This window comes from Saccopteryx bilineata, chromosome 3 (genome assembly GCF_036850765.1).
Source record: "Saccopteryx bilineata isolate mSacBil1 chromosome 3, mSacBil1_pri_phased_curated, whole genome shotgun sequence".
NCBI classification, from domain to species: domain Eukaryota; kingdom Metazoa; phylum Chordata; class Mammalia; order Chiroptera; family Emballonuridae; genus Saccopteryx; species Saccopteryx bilineata.
Window position 1 is genome coordinate 163590819 of NC_089492.1, and position 7801 is coordinate 163598619.

Here is a 7801-nt window from a genome sequence, read left to right on the forward strand (position 1 = left end):
AGAAATTGATGACTAGTCAAAGAGAAAGTGGTTGGGATCAAGTAGAAGAGAGTAGACAGAGGAAACAGCATGTGCAAAGGTCCTCAGGTAGAGAAATTGAAAGGACAGAGGTGAGGGTAAACTGATGAGAAATAAAGCTGGGAGGGAGCAGATTAAGGGACATTAAAGATCAAACTAGCAATTTAATCTTTATCTTTCAATCAACTAGAAGCCATTGAAGGAGTGTTAAAACAAGGTTTTTGTGGTAAGAGACTAGACTAGATCTGTTTACAAAAATACTGTGGCAGCAGGTGTAGTAAGTTGAACAGGGACACAGTTGGCACAGAGAAGGCCTGGGGGTGGGAGAGTAGAAATAACTAATTGTGATATGATGAAGGCTGATTCTATGACCATGACAATGTTTGACAGTGATGACTCACAGCTTCAGAATGTACTAGAGCAGAAGCTAAAGAGCTGCTCTGTCTCATTATATAACCAAAGGTCTGAAGAATAAAGGATTTAAGTGACTTTCCCAAGGTCACATGCCTAGTTGCTAGCAGAGGGAGGATGGGAAGCAGGATCCCAACTAAACAACAGTCTGTTAGTCATCCCACATTCTCTCTTGGAAAAGAAAATACGGGACATCAGGAACAGATGATATCTGATGATGTGCTTTTCAGACAAGGAAATGCAGGGGCTGAAACCCAGCTGCTCATTGAGACACATGCTTCTTAAATAGGAACGGGGTTTTCCACAGCATTAAACCTTGAATAAGAGACCTCTGGACTTCAGGATTGCTGTCCATCAACTTGTTTTGTCATTCTGTCTCTCTGCTACTGTGATTATAAAAATAGATAGAGTTTGGTTCAAAAATAGAAGGATTTGGTCCAACATTTAGTCTGGTAGTTTTCGACCATGTGTCACAGCTCAATAGGGAAGTACATAGTGTTCAGAGATGACCTGCCAGTGTATGAGGAGGTGTGGACTCCTATGGGTAACTCAGAGAAGACACTAGCCCTTCAGGACCTTGGGAGAGGTTCAGCTTTGTCCTTCACAATATGCTAAGCACAGACTTGTGCCAGGCACTATTCTGTGCACTTTAAATACCTTCATTGAATCAGTGATCTGAGGGGTAGATGTTACCGTTACTTCTATTTTCTGTATGAGAAATCGATGCTTGGATTGCTGAGGCAAAGTCCACAGTCATAAGGAAGACAGAAGAAGCAAAGCCACGTTCACCTGATCACAAAGTGCTTGCTCTCTGCCCACTACATAGAACCACCTCCTACTGGACTGTTTCACTCCGGGTAACGGGTGGCTGCCACTCTCAGTCTGTGGGGAGGGAGCACAGGCTCTGCCAGGTGAGAGGAGAAGTGAGCATGAGACTTGCTACAGAGAAGAAGAAACAGAGGAAAGCCCATCATGCCCCCACTCCTGTCCAGCCACCATGCTTCTCTCCGCCTGTAGCAGATAGTCAAAGTCTAGGTCCTGGAAAAACCTTGTTCACTAACATTCTCCCTCACAGATGTGGGGTGGGGAGCAGCACAGGAGCATTTCCGTAGTCCTTCAGCAGATCCTTGAAATCCCACAGGAAAAGGTGGGGAGGGGAGTGGAGAGGAGGGGAGAGGAGGGGAGGGGAAGGGAGGGAAGGGGAGGGCTGGGTCACGTGGACCTTGTCCTCTCTGCAGCCTCCCTGTCTCAGATCTGGTCCTACCTCACACACAACCTTCAACCAGAATTTAACTTTGCACCTTCTCATGTTTCACCAAGATTTTTAGCTAATTACTTCCTCACATTTTATTCACTCTTTTTCATTATTGAGGAGAAACTTAACGCAGCATTTTGGACTTTAAAAAGTGCGAGAGTGACTGTTTCTCCCTCTGATCTACACAGTTGGGGTAGCAAACTCCCATTCCCTCTTTCCCAGCCCCCAACCCCCAATCTCCCACAGCCCCTATGCCCTGCCCATGCCGCAGCCAGGGTTCCCTACACTCTGTTCTGCCTTCTCAGCCTTGACCCCTCTCCACCCCAACCACCTCCTTCTCCTCTTCCAACCCCAGCAAAGTGTGCCAGGCCTGTTTCTGTGTCTTCAGCTCTCATATCATGGCCACTTCAAGATGGTAAGACCCTGAGTTAGGCTAACACCAGTCAATGCGATGAACAGAAAGATCACTTGCCTTTTCCAGAGCCCAAACCCACTTCATCAAAACCCAGCAGAACAGAAAGAAAGCATATTCACAGTGATGTGATTTTTTTTTATTCTTCCATTTGTATAATAAACAATTTCACAGCCTATTCTTTGTCAGTCTACAGGATAACAGGTGAGTGTGATTTCATCCTTGACCTTGGGCTGGCATTCTATCACAGAGAACCATGTCCTTAGGCAGCAGTGACTCCAGATGTGGGTGAAAAGCCACAGGCAGTTTGGGACTGCTTGGTGATTAATGTGTCTGGCAGGGAGGGACAGACAGGTAGAGCACAGGGGTCAGGTCATGGGGGGAATGGGTACTCCTCAATAAGGCATTCAGACTTCACCCTCTGGTCACCAGGAGCCAAAATCATTTTAACTAGCATAGTGACGACATCTGAAATACATTCTAAAAGTGCCACTTCCGGGTGAGAAAACATAGGTGAGGAGGAGGTTTATATTCTAGTAACAGTTAAGACTCCAGCTAAATAAATGAAACTAATATTAGAATTCAAGAATCACAACACAGGCAGAGGAGGAACTTGGGGAAAATAGATTGAGACTTCTGTCCATGGAAGTCATGCAAGGAGAATCACTCAAAGCTTGACTGACACATTTCCTACACTCTGACTGTCCAGCCCACCTCTTTCCCTTAACTGGAAGAACACTAACACAGAAAGGAAAGCTGGAGTCCTGAGCCCCCATCCCTAACTCCCTCCTCCTTTTGTTAAAACTTTCTGTAGAAAGCAATGACTGAAAGGATCAAAGCATCCACTTCCTTCCCTTTGATGTGTGGTCACAGGCAGGCTCTGATGTCAGAGGCCTGTTGCATTTCATTAGACCTGATATTCAGCTTCCTAGAGGACGGGGCGACCACGCTGCTTTCACCTGGCTTCAACCAGGTCCACTGTGCTGGGAGCGGCAGCATTTGCCAGCTCCCTTCAGACCCCTTAAGAAATTACACAGGTAAAGGAACTGCAACGTAAATAGCTTGTCTTTTCTACACTGCTTTGCATTATGGGACCTCCCTTCAGGCTTGCTTTTCTGCCAAACACCCCTGACTCTGTATTCTGAACTCATATGCCTTCCTCATGTCAAATCTTGGAGCTTCAGGCAGGTATGAAAAGGGGCAAGGTTTGGCATGAAACATGTCAGTTTTAGCTGAGAGTGCCCTGTCTCTAGCATCGCCTGCAACCTCAGCCAATTGCAAGTTCTGGGTTTTCTTGCCGCCAAGTTAGGGGAGCTCTGGGCAATGGCCCTGGATTTGCTAGTGGTATGGGCAGAACCACAGGACAAACGCCAATTACTTCTCTCTAGAAAAAATATTTAACCACAAATTTTCTCCTATTTATAAGACAAATGGTTTAAGCTGCACACATGGCACTTAGGCCCCAAAGGAACGTGTTTCTGAGCAGTTCTTGATTTCAGGCCACATTCAGAATTTGCCATGGGGAACACATTTTTAATGGAAATACTGAGACTTTCATGAATCAGGTCTACTCACTTCCCAGGGTTTATCACCCTGACCCCGACTCCCCCCTCCTTGCTTCCTTCCTACCCCCACCCCAGCCCTTCCCCACCTTCACCTCATGACTGAGCTCATCTTGTCTGCAAAATGGGGAAATAGTCTTTAACAGCACCCGGTGGGTGTCAGACTCTCCCCCTCCCACCCCCCTGCAATACTTTCTTAGGACATTTTTTTTTTCAGAGAGAGAGAGAGAGAGAGGGATAGACAGGGACAGACAAACAGGAACGGAGAGAGATGAGAAGCATCAATCATTAGTTTTTCATTGAGCGTTGCAACACCTTAGTTGTTCATTGATTGCCTTCTCATATATGCCTTGACCGTGGGCCTTCAGCAGACCGAGTAACCCCTTGCTGGAGCCAGCGACCTTGGGTTCAAGCTGGTGGGCTCTTTTTGCTCAAACCAGATGAGCCCGCGCTCAATCTGGCGACCTCAGGTTCTCGAACCTGGGTCCTCCGCATCCTAGTCCAACGCTCTATTCACTGCGCCACCGCCTGGTCAGGCAGGACATTTTTTTTTTTTTAATGAGAGTTGTCCTTCAGAAGAGAAAAAGAGTGAGAACTCTGTTGGATTTCCTTATAATTACTTTATATTTTCATAATTCTTTTTATTTTCCATAACTCAAGAAGAGCATTATCCTCATTTGGGTGCTGAGGGCTTCTAGGTCTCATTCTAGCCCCAAGTGGGAACGGGACTTGTGGGTCCAGGCCCCTCTGCTGTCTCTGTGATTCTCCGGCTGGGCCTTTACTCCCCTCTCTAAACTGCTCCGGACCCTCGCTCCTGTTTGCAGAGAGGGAGGCAGAGGCCCCTAACTGCCCCGAGAGCCCCTTCCTGGATGGAGTTTTCTCCCTGCCAGTCTTTCAGAGACAAAGGCGAAGGGAAAGACCAAGGTGGGGAATTCACTGCCTCCTCCCACTAATGCTCCTTGGTGTCTGAAGATGTGACTTGGAGACAGACAACCTGGGCTTAACACTTAGTTCTGCCTCTCACATCCAGGTGGCTTTGGTGACTCCCTTAGCCATTCTCAGCCCAGACTCCTCAACTATAAAACCTACTAAGAGCACTGTGGGGATTAAGTGAACCAAGGCAGCCTTTACCTCCTTTTGAAGATAATTTCTTCCTCTTCTTTCTCCTTTTGTCTCCACTCTAGCCATACAAACTGAAGACGGCCTACCCCATCTGGGCTTTGGCCTGACTTCCTGGCTATCCTAGCCTGTCCTGGCCTGTTCTATTCATTTTCTTGTCTATTATTATTATTATTATTATTATTATTATTGATTTTGAGAGAGTATAGGGAGAGAGAGAGAGAGAAGGGAGAAGTGGGAAGCATCAACTTATAGTAGCTGCTTCCTGTATGTGCCTTGACCAGGCAAGCCTAGGGATTCAAACCAGCAACATCATCATTCCAGGCTTTATCCACTGTGCCACCACAGGTCAAGCCATTTTCCTGTCTTATCCTATCCTTTAAACTCAGCTCTATCTTTCTCTGGGAAGGCTTCTCTGAGAGTTGGTAACTCCCTCTTCTGTGAATCTCTAGTATTTCAAATATACACTATGATTGGATAGGTACTACAAGTTTATCTACCTGTTTCAACCGGACTAAGAGCTCCTCAAGGCAGGGGACAAGTTTTTTGCATCTTTCTTCCCTTATATAGCATTTTTGTTAATAATAATAGCTTCCTTAAATTTACTATGTGTGAGGCAATGTGCTACTCATTCATTCATTCTTTTGCTCATTCAGAAATTTTTTTTTTTTTAGAGAGGAGAGAGAGTGTGAGAGAGAGAGAAAGAGGGGGGAGGGGCAGGAACATCAACTCCCATATGTGCCTTGACTAGACAAGTGCAAGGTTTTGAACTGGCGACCTCAGTGTTCCAGGTAAACACTTTATCCACTGCGCCACCACAGGTCAGGCTACAAATGTTTATTGAGTACCTGTAGTAGTCCATAAAGCCTTGTTTACAATGCTTACCATATGTGTATATCCAAGCATTCTAAACAGTTTAATATTCTCATTTTTGAATATGCAGGATGTTCATGTCCATTCATCCTCTGTACTAGTTAGTGGGCCCTTGTAGGTTAGTAAATGCCTTCCTTCTCAGCCTTCAATACTGAACAGAATGGATAAGAAAAAAATTATCTGTAAAACACATTAGAATAAAAATTAAGAGCATCAATAACAGCTTCTAGGGAGAAAAAGGAAGACTGACTACAAAAGAACAAGAACCTAATTGGTATCAGATTTCTTAACACCAAAAACAAGAAGCCAAAGGGGTAATTAACATCTTCACAATGTGGCAGAAATTAAAGAACTTTGAACCCAAAATATTATAATTCACCTTGACCTGAAAAGGGTGTCAGGAATTGAAAAATCTGATCACCTCATTTCTGTATCTCCAGGTTGGGTGAGAAAAGAGTGTGAAAAGCATGAGCGTGGGTTGGTATCCCAGCAGAAGGTATGAGGAGGAGAGGTTTTGCACCCCCCTAGATGCTCTGTTTCTAGGAGGATGTACGTGCCTTCAATACCCTCTCCCTCCCAAGCCAGCTGTGGCATCAACTAGGGTTGTGATGGAAGCATACAACCCCATAGTTAACTTGCTGCCTATAGTTCTATAGTTCCACCAGTAATTGACTTCTCCACTCTCTCCTTCCTTCCTGATGATTGAGGGAGCAAAAATATCCCATGTCCTGCTAACCAATGAGGGAGTGGCCAGGACACATTTTTAGTCACACTCACCAAGTTCTGTAGAAACATTAAGTTGGCCCAAGGAAACCTGAAGTGACCAGGTTCCAGGTGTATGTCACCTGACCACAAAACCTCAGTTTCTGATTCCTCTTTCTTGGCTATATGCTGGTGGTCAGATGCAATAGGAACACAAATGAGGGCAGTAGTGGAAGCAGTGTTGTTCCTGGAAGCCCTAATAATCGACCTATTTTCAGCTAATGCATAGAGTTCCTGAAGCATCAAGTACATTTTTGGTTATGGGTAATAAATATCTTAATTTAAGTAATAGATCTTGGAGGTTGTTACTTTTACTTTTGGCAAAACATGAGGAGGAAAAGTCAACCCATACGATCTGGAGAGTAAGGCATCAATCAAACACAAAGACCATAGCAAACAATTAGAGAGAAGCTTTGACCAAATGGACCAAGTGCCGAGTCTTCGTGGTTAGGCACTGGTCCAGGTGCTGGGGAACAAGATGGACCTAGACACTGCTCTCAGAGTGCTAGATAATTTCCAAAGATGGCAGCCACCATTTTTTCCCCCTTCCTATATGTGCACACCACAACTTTATTAATAAGTGCTTATTTCTCCTCCCCTTGAATGTGCAACTTCTTCAACCAAGTGATACCCTAGGCCCTAGAGGGGTTTTGAGCTTATACTTTAAGAGGACTTCCCATTTCTACTTTCTGCCTCTTAGAATCCAGCAACCATGCTGTGAGAAGTCCAAGTCATATGGAGGGGCCACATGGAGGCACTCCCATCAGCCCCCTGCTGAACTTCCAGCTGAGAGCCAGGCCCAACTAGAGCCGTATGGATACACTTAGACTCGTCAACCTAGTCTAGCCCCCAGATGACTAAAACAACAGTCCCCACCGTTAAGAGTCAGGGAATCACCTAGCTGAGGCAGAATCATGAGAGTGGATGAAATCCTTGTTTCAAATCACCCATTCATGGACAGTTTGCTACATGGGAGTGGGTACCTGAAATACAAAGCTTTCGGTTTAGTGGAAAAGATAGGCATTAAATAGGAGATAACAGTAAAATGTGATGAGTGTACAGGGTACCATCAGAGTACAGAGTGTGTTTCCAAATCAAGAGCTTAGGATGAGTGAGAGCTAACTAATCGCAAAAGTGACAGGAGTGACAGAGATAAAGGTATGTGTGAAGCCAAGAAAGTGCAGGGCACGTTTAGGAAACATGTTTTTAGTCCCGCCTGATTTTGGAATGTGAGAAGGAGTAAGGCATGAGGAGGACAGCAGTATTTAGAATTTGGAAATTATTGTGAATGCAATGGAAGGCCTTTGAAGGACATAAAAGCTGAAAGAGACCTTAACTAGTTTGAGATAAGTTTAACCTTGACCACAATAGTATGTGAGTGGTCCCTCA